Source organism: Macrosteles quadrilineatus, unplaced genomic scaffold (genome assembly GCF_028750875.1).
Source record: "Macrosteles quadrilineatus isolate MER2022 unplaced genomic scaffold, UCM_ALF_1.0 Scaffold_5__1_contigs__length_97177068, whole genome shotgun sequence".
NCBI lineage: Eukaryota > Metazoa > Arthropoda > Insecta > Hemiptera > Cicadellidae > Macrosteles > Macrosteles quadrilineatus.
The window spans coordinates 90,580,690-90,595,867 of record NW_026542598.1 but is presented as its reverse complement, the minus strand read 5'-3'; positions in this window follow the sequence as shown (position 1 = coordinate 90,595,867).

Genomic DNA, 15,178 nt, shown 5'->3' with positions numbered 1-15,178 from the left:
CTAAAAAATAACTTAAAATAAACTACCCGATCATTACCATGTAGTATTGTTAACAAAAACGGCTTCACTTATTATGTAGAAATGTCATCACTAGGGCGTAACGCGACTCTTTTAGCGAATTTCCCATATAGGGAATAAGCTATTACCGTAGGTCTCATGGTAAGACCTGGACCCGGGACCGATTTACTTTTTCCTTTTGAGGTCCCTAGAGGCCAAAAACACCATCCGTGCAAATTCATATATATGTATATATATATATATTTATATATATATGTGTGTGTGTGGATGTGTACAGAGCTAGGGACTACACCTGTGGTCCGATTTCGATGAAATTTGGTGTGTAGAATCCGAGGATCATCGCAGCGACCGCCCACCGGTGTTAGTGAGTGACAGGGACCATAAAACTCTAATCCATAGTATCTCTAGGCGTTTTTTTTTTTCATTTTTTAGAAATTTAGATTTTAACGTTGATTTTCCAATACTGAAAAACGTATGACTTATGATTTATTTAGACGTATGATTTATGAAAACCCAAGTTGATGGCGGACGAATTAAACATCCATCCTACATTAATCTGTGTGCAAAAACTCGCCTATAAGAATAACTTGGAGGGCTCCGGGTCTTATCCCGCGGCGAGGGAGGGTCTGGGAGGATGAGCTGTCTTGCAACATTACAGTCTTATCATTAAAAAACCTATAAAATCTGAGTTTCTCAAAAATGGCATAACGATTTTGATAAAAATGAGTATGTTTTAGCCCTTTAAATTCTGAACAAAATGGCACTACTCCCATTTCTGTAAAAATTACGGTTCAAAAGTTATTGTAACTTATGTTATCCCCCCCCCAAAAAAAAAAACATAAAATAACAAAAAAAATCGTTTTTTGGAGAAAAGCTGGTTTTGATCGAAATAAATATGTTTATGTTATGGTCCTTATACTAAAAAAATAGTACAGCACCCCATTGCTGTAACAATTACATTCAAAAGTTATTGCAACTTTTGTGATTTCTAACTATAAAATATCATATTTACTCTTACCGCTTACCCATGATAAAAGTTGTTGATGAGCTTATGGGAGAAAGTATGTGTCAGAATGCTCGTACAGAAAATGTTTGACTTCGACGAAAATTACCCTTATGACATAACAAATCAAGTAACAAGCCAATCGTCGAACTCAGTTGAGAGAAGCGACTCTCGGCTTTTCAAACAAATATGTGAACGAGATGTAATACTTTACATCTCGTTAATAGATCGTTTCACCACAGCCAATATGGAGTGTGGTGGTATGTTATTTTTGGCTATTAGTACAAAGCTCGTACCACAAACACAGGCGAGAACTTAACTAATGTTTAGAATAAATTTCATTCTCTAACAAATTTATCTATTATACAACCTATTCGACTAAATGAAGTATTTGTTTAGGTTGACTTTTACTGCAGATAATCAGTGAAAGATTGGTATTTAATGTGTTTAATTATTTATTAAAAACACATCCAGTGCAGTGAAGTGTGGTGGTGACATACAGCGCTACCTGTTGGTGCAGCAGTGAACTTCGTACTGCTTTACCGACAACATAGAATATTCACACGACCTGACGAATCATGGCATAATAAAATTTACTATGTAAGCAATATTTTGTGTTACATTGGCGGTTTTATTATGCAGATGATTGATAGCTAAACCATAGACAAATATATTTAAATACAGTATAGATAGATACCTTACTGCTGCGGTTAGCATAAGTTCTGGCATTCGTCGCTAGGAGTGCCATGGGAGTAACCATTTTGAAAATCAAAATCACTCAAAGTTTTGCCATTGGAAGGGAGAATCATTTGGAAAGGGGAGTTTGTTGTTCAGTCACTAGTTTTTTACCTTTTTATCACTTGAAATGTAGGCATACACTTTCAAACGATTTAGAATTAGAATTTCCAGCTTCATAAACATTTCGAAAGAATTAAACTTTGCAGCTCTGTACACCAACATTGCAATCCCTTTATGCAAACCAGTAGAATATTTTGTCTTTCGATTCAAGAGGATTCCAAATTGAACGGCCACTCTGTGATAATTCAAGTGATAAATTGGTTAAAGCTGTCCCAGAATTATTATAGAAATTTGCGACGAGAGCACATTGTTATTAGTGTTGAATACCATGGATATTTCTTATCAATTTATGTTTTTCTGTTAGTTTTAGCGAATTCACCTTCTAGGCCATCGGAGTAATCACCGGCATCAAATTAGGAAAATGTAGATCCGGTTAAAAATCTGCCTTTCGACACTCCCTGCTCTGTGTCTGTACATTTACCACGTTTGTCAAAAACAACCTACGTTTATTTCAAAACTGAACAAAAAACTCGTAATTATAATAAAGATTAACAGACAACTTTTGGTGAATCCAAACCACAGATTAGAGTTGTTTCTAAATGTACCCTATTATCAGTGCATACAAGTTTACAAAAAAAATATTTATTTTTTTTACATGCGTGTCTTTGAATGTCAACAAATAAAAAAAATGAAAATTGATCGAGCTTTTCCTCTACGACAATGGAGTTATTTATATCCTTTTGACTGTAATATCACGTTTTAATATTTCTGTTCTTTCCGTAGATTATTACAAATTCATCACATAATTTGTATTGACATGGGACATTTTCATTGGTAATCTTCAACTACTCTAATATGAAGTTTGTTGATGAATAAATTTAATATCATCAAGTATAACACTTTTATTGTTTGGGCTTCTCGCTCAAAACTTTTGACTTTTGACTGTTGAAATCCCGCTTTTCTCAACTATGGTGTTACTTGTTTAGCGAAGTGGATATTGCAGTACGATATAGTGATGAAGATGAAGGAATGACGTAATATAGTAGCGGATGACCGAATAAGGACAATACGTCATTCAATTAGTATTAATTGATGAGCGCCTACTAACTTCTGACATTGACTCAAAGCTGTATGTGTAGCTAAATTGTATCACAACTTATGCAGATGCCAGTATAAATCCGGAGCGGCGCTATAATGTTTAGGTAATGTCTGGCTTTTAGCTGATTATAAACATTTATTTTACTAGCCTATCTCAAACTTCATTTATGCATATTTTATTCTAACTAGTAGTTTTGCCCGTGCTTTTACCACTTGCACCTCTCGACCGTTATAAGTTCTCGACTTTGTCTCGATCTTAAAAAATATCTCGAACCGGCAAAACCTCATTTTCGGCCCTAGGTACGAAATATACTATTAGTTTAATGAATATCTTGTGTACTTTCTGCAAAGTGTCACTGAACTGTTTATGATTTAAGTTGTTTACAAAATGTTGACCGTTAGTATATTTTATGACTAGGTGTACAATGCAGTTGTCTGCTTGCAATATTGAGCGGAGCTTGCATATTAATCCAATACTTCTCTAAAGTCAATGGCACATCTGTTCCTCGTAAATGAGATAAAATACTACTTGCAGTATCCTATGTCAATGGTATAATTGGTTCACATAAATGGAATTATTATTTGCTTCACTAAAACTTCATCACTCCGTAACGAAAGTGACCATTTTCAATAACAGCTGACATCAATGAAAGTAGTCGTTTCCCAAGCTATAATTTAGAGCGAGGGAAAATCGATCAGCTGATTTTCCCTCGCTCTAAATTTACTTTCCCTCGCTCTCAATTAGTTCTCCATTTATTCACTACGCGCGCTAGTGTTTTGTTACGGTTTAATTTAATGATTTGAATCAGCTGTATGTATTTTTAAAAGTTGTTTTATTCTTTTATTTTCATGTTTAAACAACATTGATTGAGAAATATACGTAGGATCCCATTTAGAAGATTTTATTTTGATGTTCAATCAAATTAATTGAGAAATAAAATAGTTTTAATATTACTGTGGTCTGCTGATAATCTGTGTTTGTGTATTTATGCGTCGTGATGAAAAGTATCGTTCATAACTCGTACCGAAGGTTATTATCCGGCACTTGCTCCATTATTCCCGTCCTCGGCTTCGCCTCGTACGTGAAAATAGCTCTAACATACTCGGCTTCGCCTCGCACGTGAAATTGGGGTTCCCTGTGTTCGGCTTCGCTTCACACAAAAACTTGAGCCCGCGCCGGAAAATGCCACTTTCGGTCCTAGTAACGAAATATACTATTACATGATTTACCTTTATCTCCCTTACATACATTTTTCTTTATTTTTGACATTTTAAATTTCAATCTTGAAGTTTCAAAACTACTAATTATTGAATTTAAATTAACAATTTTTGAAGGCCAATCTTTTTCAAACTAAAATTACAAATCCTTACATCCATACACAGGTTTTCTTGAGTTTTGTGGATTTAATGATGAGTTTGAAAGGCCGCTACGTAACAAAAATAGTTCAATCTTGTTAAGATTAACAAGGACCACTAGGAAGCTCAACAATTTTAGCCAAAACTCTACGGCTTTTTCTTCGTCTTCGATCTCTTTCCGATTGATTATAAAAATTATTAACGTGTACGTGTAACACATGTGTTATGGTTTAAACCCAGGGATCATTGCGAATGTGAATGTTAATATAACTTTTGTATAATTGTTTTTATTTTAAAATTATTACATTCATTAAACTCAAAATAAAGTCAAATTACAATTAGTTTGATTCCATCAATACAGTTGATATTGTAAAAAAAAATGTTAAATAGTCTCATATGAAATTTGTTCCCTTATTAACAATAATTAATACAGTACCGGTAAGGGTTTGTGTTCTAACAGAAGGTAATACACGTTTTGTTTACTGTGATATTAAAATGATGAGCTGCAGGTAAAGATTCCGGTACTTTCCTGTTAAAGGGAACATTCATTATTATCGATGATTTTTTTCTCTCGATATATCGATGTTTTTGTTTTCCGATCCATTACAAATTGACAAGAAATGAAACTGATCTAAGCTAACCTAAAATAACCAACCATACTTGCTGTACCATTTAAAAATTCCCTTTGGGTTTGAATATAAAAGGCAAGTTTTAAACGCGGAATTTTTAAATGTTACAGCAAGTTTGGTTAGTTATGTTAGGTTATTTATTTTTGAACAGTTTCATTTCATTAATGTTTGTTGATACTGAACAATATTTTTCGTCATTGTCAGCTGATATGTTTCAATTTGTTAATATCGATATATCGAGAAAAAAATCATCGATAGTAATGAATGTTCCCTTTAACAGGAAAGTACCAAGATTCCTGACAAAAGTTCAGTAGTTAGGGTAAAACATATCAATTGTATGTGAAATCAAAAAATACTGTTTTTGTTTTACCAAAATACCCGATGTTGACCGATTCTTTTTTAACTACGAATGTTTTTCAACTAAATAAACATTTAACTTTAAGTACGCTTATCATTTGAAAATTAAATCATAATAAGTTAAATTGATGTCAATAAAAATAGACCGTAAAATAATATTTTTGGGATAGATTTACATTGACCAAAGAATACTCTCAGATTATAGTGATAATGTTCCCCGAGCAAAGCTTGGTCCCCAGGTACTAACAGATTAAAGACGTCCCAGTGTCATCTCCGTTGCGAAGCACAGGTACAGCAGCTGGAGATGGTAGGAAATAATCTGGCAATTTTATGGGACCATTTTGGTACAAATTCAGCCGGATAGATTGAATTTGTTTATTCTACAGACTGCGGATAGGTCACTTCACTAGCACTAGAGGGCACTGAGGGCCCGGACACAAGAACGTTATTTTATTATTGCTGGCCTCCTGATTAGAGAAGGCCTTCAAAAATTGTACATTGCACGATGCTCATGCAATGTACACTCTGTAAAACAAAAGCACCGTTTTAAAAGTAATGGACCAATTCACCAGAATACCAAGTCTGGCCAAATGTAATATCAAAGGACCTTGCGAGACTCCTTTCTTATTCCCGAAGAAAGAAACGCGAAAACGTTATAAAATTAATTAAAATCCTAATTAAATACTAAACATGTTTCTATTTATCAGTTTTTGACTAAACTTAAATTATTTACACTTGTTGTATCACAGATTTAACGTTTTACAATGTCCACTCAAGGGTTTTTAGGTAACTTTCATATCTCCCGACATCTAGCGGATCTCAACACAACCATGTGGTTATAGTTGTAATGTGTACCGCCAGGCGCGACCTACGTTGGACATTGGAAGCGGAATTTGACGGTCTGAGTAGGTCTGCGCGGAAACAAACACAAGTAGTGCCATCGGGGTAGCGGATTTTTATCCCCCTGGAATTTTACCCCCTGGGCAAACGTGACGTCACAAACCAGGGGGTAAAATTCCGGCCGCGAACTGTTGAGTTTCGCGACATCAGCTCGATGGATTAAACGCGGAATTGAACATTTAATTTATTTTCACGGTTGTGAATTTAATCAGAACACATCAAATTATAAAAACCTTAAGTGTACGGCCCGGATTTTTACCCCCGGAATTTTACTCCCGGAATTTAACCCCCCGGATTTTTACCTCCGGAATTTTACCCCCTGTCCAGATATGAAGGGTGCACGGGAAAAACGATCATTGTCGTGCAGTAAGTAAGTTGTCGCAAAACTTTAGGAGTAAACTAACTAACAACGTTTGTTCGTTTTTAAAAAGATTTTTTTGTCACAGTATTTAAAAAAAATATAACTTAAAAGACTTGATGTGCCTTAAAAACGGACTCAAATCTTCACTGGTAACTTGTTGACTTTAAAAGGCTACATGTGTTTTATGTTGCAGCAAGCCTACGTGTATTAAATTGTAGCCTTAACTATATAAGCTATTAGCAGAGTACCCGTCCTTCGTACGGGGTTGGGGTATAAGTATAAATTGCTTATTGCAGTTATACTCAAGCTTTGCGTTTCAATGGGGGAGGACAAAGTTTGATAAAATTTGCTTCTTTCAATTGACGGTATACTATGGTATTACACATCTACCATAGCCATAATGTTCTACCTCTTCTCCTAAACAATAAAGACAAATAAAGTATTACAAATTTTAAAAATCACAAATTATTCATGACATTAAAAACATAAACATAACTGTAAACAATCCTACTTTGACAGTTCTCATTGCGTATCACAGTTGTTTGTTGCTGCTTAGTTCAAATTAGCTGTTAACATAAATGCAAAAAATATATAGTGCTGCACCCTGTTGGTAAATCTTATAACTTTTTAATGCTTTTGTATATCATAGAACCAACTTTTTTAGTTAAAACAGCTGACTAAATTCATTAATTCCCTTTAAATATGAATACTCATAAGGTTAACATGGGGAACTACAGAGCCACTGGGGCGGAGCCCGAAGGGATTTTTGAGATAAGAATATGCCTATATGTTAATCAGGAATGTGAGCTATCATCATGCCAAATTTCAGCCCAATCTGTCCAGTGGTTTATGCGTGATTGACCTTCAAACACACAAACTTTCACATTTATAATATTAGTAAGATTAGCAGAGTAGCCGTCCTTCGGGGTTGGCGTATAAGTATAAAATGCTTGTTGCAGTTATACTCGTGAATTGCGTTTGCAATAGGAGAGGACACGTACGTTTAAAAAAATTGAGGTTTACTTTAATTTACTGTACACTATAGACCTAGCACATCTACAATAGCCATAATGTTCAACCACTGCACAATAGAACAATAGAAACAAGGACACAATAGGAAACAATAGATACAATGCAACAATAGAAAAAAATAAAAGTTATCACAGCTTTTTGTTGTTCGAATTCGTGCCTTTGCAAAGTATTACCATAGATTAACCACAACACAAGAGAGTATGTTTTATCCACGGTATTACGATGACTTAAAACAGTCAAATGAAAGATAATGTAATCAATCACTCCACTCCAGTTATCGAAACTGAAAACGAACTCGTCTGAAAACAAATGCTCTTGGGCGTAGTGTTTACTATGAACAGCTGTTTTAGTTTGCAATTATAAATTATTCGTCTCCGTCTGTTTCAGTAAACAAATCTTTTCTTCAAAAGAAATACTTAGGGATTTTTATGGCCTGTGAGGCAAAGCCCGAGGACTTTTATTACAGGAATTTGTGAAAGGGGCGTCTATAAAAATAATACTTAATTTTGACACATCGTTTGTAAAATCCAAGGAGTAGTGTTTCGTACAAATTGCATTCACTTATCATAAGGATTACAAATGTCACACTGCGCGAATTTGCTGTCTTTTAAATTAAAAGAATTTACCATCCGGAAATGTAATTTAATAGTCTTTCTTATTTGGGTTGTACAAATATTGATAAATGATTCTAGAATTTATGAAATACATACAAAAGAAAACACTAGCAACCGCACTCGCATGTAAACGTCACTCGTACACCTACTTCGACTACCGAGAAACTACTAAACTACTAGTAAATTAATTCTCATCTTGCTTTAGTTCAGAAATAATTTCCCAAATCAATGTTTATTATTCTGGATTTGAAATTCCGTTTAGTTCAGAACTAGGGATGATTCAATTATTCAAAACCCGCTCTTTACGTAAATATTGTTGTTCTGTTCAATAAGCCAAATTACAAGGATAAAAATATAACTTGGGAACAATCGGCAGTTGTAGAAGTAAAAGCTTTGACTGTATCCAATATTCAATGGTAAAAGTTTATAATAACTTCAATAAAAACTTTTAAAATACAAAGCAGCTGTTTATGTTGCAGCGTGTGTAGAGATAAAATATTTCTTCCGCAATCAGCGTCCTAGTCTAAAACCATCTACAATGATAGACATTTATAGGAAATAAATTTAAACAATCTTCAATTGTCAATGTGATTGCCGGGTTTATTGCTAATGTTTTAGACTTTTGATATTATAATTACGAAAAAATACTTATATTACAGATGGCCACAACAAATAACTACTTTATTTTGGTTAGTCTAGTTTGAAGTATTAGTATGTAGTAGGCACTGTATTTCCAGTATTGAAAATTAACATAGTTCCGGATGTTCAACTTATCTTAAGTGATATTATTTACTTGTTGTGATGATAAGACAATCGTTGAGCGTCGAACTCAGTTGAGACTGTTTGAATAATATTTTTGAAATTAACTTTTACAAAACCTAGACCTAGACTATTACAAAACCTCCCACTCCCATCATCATTCATCATGTGCATTTAGCGATTATAAGCCAATCGTCGACCTTGTACTTACCAAGGGTCGACTCTCGGCTTTTCAAACAATATGAAAATTACGATTTTCACCATACAGTGTTAAATAGAGCCAAGTAAAGTTACTATATGCACGAGATACACATAAATCACTGCGAGTGTCAAACAATGGAACAGCTTATTTACACTACTACCACGGTTATATACCAGAATGTTGTGAATTGCTTATAAATAAATAGCTTGAGTATTTGTTTAACCAAGGATAAATATGTTTATTGTTACTAATACAATTTTAAATTATTGATAATATTAACTTAACTACGATGAATTGAGAGTTCCACTGTAGTGTCATCTAGCGGTGAATAGACGTACTGTTGCGAACGACGATGTAAGTGCATCTAGCGGAGATTAGACAAACTGTTACGATCGTCGCTCTATGCGATCGGGATTATATTGGTAAATGTTATTAATTTACGAATGTTGAACAGCGTTTCAGCTATGGGAACGGAGTTTTATGGTATAAATAAAAGAAATAAGTACTTCAAAATCAGAAATTATTATTCTTACTTTCCTCTACCCGTTACGTGCAGAATAAGTGTACTCCTAGTATAATAAAAAGATAAACTATTTATCTATTTGCATATAATCAACACATGAAGTATTTTCATGATTTTTATGTTAAAAGATAAATAATTTTGAGTGGAATCGAATATCGAAGCTATACTTTGTATTTTGTGTTTATGTTTTTCAGGAATCAACATTTATGTTTTTTTAGTTTAGCAGCTGACGCTAAAAATTTACGTTTATTTCAGTATTCGTGGTTTCAATGTAATATAATTCGTTTAAAAACATAAGGTATAATTTCTGCAAAGTGTCACTGAAATGTTCGTTTTCAAGATGTGAAAACATGTTGACCGTTGGTATATTTTATGATTATACGAGATGTCGTTTTCCTATCGAAAAAGATTTTCGGTTTTAGAAGAAAAATATAATTATGAACTATCTATCCCGAATGTTAAATTTTATTAAGATTTGTCGTAAGTTCATACTTCCAAACAATAAGTGTTTCTGTGATTTTTATTGGAAGTTGCGTTAATCCTATTCAAATGTACGAATGTTGATCGTCTATCATCATGGACAAGTTAATTACATTATAAACAACGTAACACAACATTATAGGAGCATGTACACAATACAAAGGTAAAAATGTAGCGTAAAAATAGAAATTTCGGTTGGTAACGATTTAGGCTGTGCTGAAATTGAAACATTTATTATTTGTGATAGGTACGTTGAGTATGCATCAGCATGTAATGTTTATAAGCCAATCGTCAACCTCCAGAAAGTAAAAGTTATTCAATTATACTTATGAATTTTTGAATTGAATGATGAGTGTTTAAAAGTCAATCGTAGACCTATAGAAGAGGTGCGACTCTTAGCTTTTGGAAAACAACGCAAGTGGCAGTCTGACTGCAAACGAACAAGTGGAAGCTTTCTGTGTGGTGATACAGTCAATGGTGGTGTGAATGGACCGCGTGGCGCGTACTGGACGTTACAAACGCATAGCATGGTATAGCGCTTCCAGTTCCAGTACGTACGCCGGTGTCATAAAGGCATTGCATGTTATAAGCCAATCATCTACCTCACTAAGAGGTACGACTCTCGGCTTTTCAAATAAATTCAAAGCTACAACTGTACAGTGTTCTTCGTTCTTCGATTGTTGAGGTAATTTAAAGACGTTATATGCAAGAGATACTCATAAATCACTGCGAGTGTCAAACAATGGAACAGCTTATTTACACTACTACCACGGTTATATACCAAAATGTTGTGAATCGCTTATAAATAAATAGCTTGAGTATTTGTTTAACTAAGGTTAAATATGTTTATTGTGATTAATAAAATTTTAAATTATTGACAATATTAACTAAACTACGGTGGATTGAAAGTTAAACTTTGGTGCTATCTAGCGGTGACTAGACAAACTACCGTTGCGGACGACGACGTGAGTGCTAAATGGTGCTATCTAGTGGAAACGAGACGAACTAACGTTGCGGACGACGACTACCGTTGTGAATTATCATGTAATCGTAATTATCGGAGCTCAGGGACACGTGTTTACAACTTATGTTTCCAAGAAGCACTAGTTTTGGAATAGAAAAATGTCACGTGCCATGTCATGAGAAAAAGGCTAATTTACAGATTTTCAAAATGATTTTGCAAATACCTAAAGAGACAATAAGTTTCAGTAGTTCATCCAGTACATGATTTGGATCTTTGTGAATATTTTACAGTTTATTTTAATTCGATAAACACTTAAATAATGCCACGAGGTACTGTTTTGTATGACGATGTTTACATGTAACAGGCCATAGACGTGGTTGAACCATAGACAACATTTTTGTCTATAGTGGCATAATCTTTGGTAAAAAAAGAAAAAATACTAAAACGAATGCAATCATTTGTAGTGATTATTTTACAAAAAATATACAAAGAATACCTTAAGATTATATACATGTTTTACTATAGCCTACTAAACAACTATCTTTTGTTATGTTGTGTTATATTCATACTATATGTATTGGGTAGTATTAGGAGTAATTAGATTATAATCAGAAGTTCCAGAAGTTGCCGTTTTTAGAACAACTTTTATGAAACAAATTCTCATTTTAACTCATAAAAATACTGGAAACCGTTTTAAATTTGTATTTTCTGAAAAGAATATTAACAATACAATACAAATACTCCACAAATAATTGAGGCAATAGTGAAAACTCCAAAATAGGCCTATTGAAAAATCTTGATATGTGAATACATAAACAGTTAGAGCTAGCCTCAACTTCAATTTTCAAACAAAATTTAAAAATATTAAAATTGTGTGATATAAAGTTATTTTTAAGTTCTGCTAATATATACAGTGAAAAATGTCCTTTTTCATACGTTAGATTTTTGACGACTAAGTGACAAACCTTAGTCATTAGTAAACAATTAAAAATTATTCGCGTACGGACAACAGTTCAACACAAGGTCAACGTGTAATGTGTAACAACTCCAAAATATTTTATTACATTTACTGAGTCGATTGTGTTCCAATCTCTTGGAAAGTTGGCACTTCAATATACATTATTAGCAACACAAACACAAATAACAATGAAGAATAAAGGAAAATATCACAGACCGTACTAGACTACACTGTCTGTACATAGAACCAAGAAAAAGCATCAACAGCTTCTAATGATTAGCCAGTGACGCATCTGGGACGAAGGAATGAGTACAAACACTTTGAAAAAAAAATGATTTCATCTCATTGCATTTCCGATTTACTGATTGAAGTAATTATTGGTTAGAGCTTTTGTGGTTTGTCCAAAGCTTGTTCCTGATGTAACTTTTTTTATCATCTTCAATGTGTTGGTTAGTTTATCCTTTGTCCCGTGCACTACTGACCAGTGTGTAGAGCGTGTACAAGGGTGTACTGTACTGATAAAATGTATAGTGGCAGATATCATTATCAGAAACTACGACATTGCTGCATTGGGTTGGGCTGCCGACTGAGTCACCAGCTCACCTCAACTATAATAAATGTTAGGTAAAAGTTGTCATCAGACAATTATTTCAGATGAATGAAAATATTCAATAACACCAGAGTTTGACCTGCAGTGAAGTGTATGCAATCTTTACACAACTCTCTTGCTTATCTAATGATTTATGGTTAGAGTTTGACGGTAATGAAAACAATAATTGAACAATCAAAATTTTCTGAGACAAAAATTTAGACTGAATGGAGCCTGGTCACAACATTTATATCAATTATTTAAAATGGGGACGCCACTATGAGCGCATTTTAACCCAAATGTGAGTGTAGGATGAGTGGCGCTATCTTGTAGTCTTGTTAGTGACTAAGGCCGACATAATCCTTAGACACAGCTGTTAATTAATAGCCCATGCAGCTAATGGCAACTAAGGGGTTTATAGTGGATCCGAACCAAATTTTTGGCTCGTTATTAACGAATTGGTCTAATTTTCATGATAGTGGATAGTCGTGGTACTTACTAGTGCGGACGTTAATCCACACCAGGGAGTATCGCATCCACAGTGCATGCCTATAAATATCCACATTTCGTGACCTCCTAGTAGCTGGTTATAGGTTCTCTCTTCTCAACTACACCATTGGTATAAAACATTCATAAAACGTTTAGCAAAGTAAGTGTTGAAGTTAAGAGTACATGTCGATGAACGACATGATGAAGAAGAAATGACGTAATACAGTAGCGGATGACTGAATAAGGACAATACGTCATAACAGCTGGGCGTAGTAAGGGCCCTCCCCTCCTGCCATAATGGTAAATGGTAAACATCAGCATCAGTGAAGAGATCAAGCAGTCTCATATCTCTGATCTAAATAGGGAATGAAATGAACCGCACATTCTTGATGTAGTTGTGCTGCGATTGACATCATTGTCAATGATTGCACTTTTATGTCTCTCCCTGGTTAATTTTGATGTAACTAGGGTATGAGGGAACTAATGCCAGCACCGTGAAAGTGTGCAATTTATGGTGTAAAGTGTGTAAACAGTGCTCAACTGTTATCTGTCTATCTCTAATCAGTACAAAACAACTTCACAACGAACTAATCTCCGAACGACTGCGTGCCTCAACCACATTACGGCAACAATCAATAATGTATCGTATCGACTACATCACCATCGATTATTTGGAACAGCATGACGACCACAACAAGATTTGTACAGAAATTATGTAAACACTGAACACTGCAAAGCAAAAGTATTATGAAGGAAATAGTATATTTCGTACCTAGGGTCGAAAATGAGGTTTTGCCGGCTCAAGACAGTTTTTAAGTTCGAGACGAAGTCGAGAACTTGAAACGATCGAGAGCTGCAAAACCATTTTTGGTCCGTGATACGAACTTTTCACCACACTACTACTATTCACAATACTAATATTGAAAACTGATAGTCAACGCAACTTTAAGGTTACGTGAAGAAGTAATTTCAGGAATCAGCAAAAATGATAATAAGTTGCTAGGCAACGGTGAAATAAAACAATTCTATTGCAATGCTATGGATACTGTTTGTGTATTTAATATGCAAGCGGGCAGCTGATTTTGCGGCACTAGGGATGTAAAAACCTGCTCGGTCCCCAAATGACGATGACAGCTGGCATGGCCAGCAAAACGTAACTTTCAGCCTCTAATTAACGTATGTAACACAGCTAATAATATCATAGTGTGGTGAAAAAATATTTTCGGAATTGTATATTTTACAAGGTTTTGTTTTCCTGATTGCATTGTTCAAATGGGCAAAAAGAGCTCGAATAGGAAAACTATCGGTTTTATTTTATTTGTCAACAAAAAGGTTGAATTTGTAGAGTTGACTCGAAAGATTAGCTGTAAAAAGAGTTCGAAGTTAAAAACCGATTAACTAAGTTCAGCTGATTTTAGCCACATTAAATTCCCAAATAACTGATGGGTAACAACCCACTTTTCTATGGTTAAGTTTCAAATAATCTTCCAGTTACTAAAGTGGCACAGCATGAATGGACATCTTTTGATGCTGAACCACAGGGACCAGTCACCACTCCTATCAAAGGATGTACTAGGCTACTTATTTATTTATATTGCTTTTAAAAGCTAGTTCCGCTTTAATGGGAACGGTCCAAACCCTGAAACCCTGGTCTTTTTACTATCTAAGGTCGACCCCATTATGAATAAGTCACCTGGGTCCAATATTTATCGTCGCTTGGTATCCAACCAGCAAACTTTAAACTTGAAGTTGAACATAACCCGGCTACCGAGGCAATTATTGTTGTTATACAGGCGTAGTAACAATTACAGGCCTCCAAGCTTATGAAAACTAAGAAATGCATTTTCTTCCTAAATCTTCTGCAAAAGAAACCTCATTTATTTCATACACTTGCAAAAACTTTTCACAAGCTTATATCAACAGTGGAAGGTGTTGTTTGCGAAAATAGGAGTTTCGTAGTTCTCAACTTCTCGCCCATTAAAAGCACAGCTTTACATACAAACTGTACCATAATATAAGCGTGCTGTGAGGAATGATTTTTAATTAAC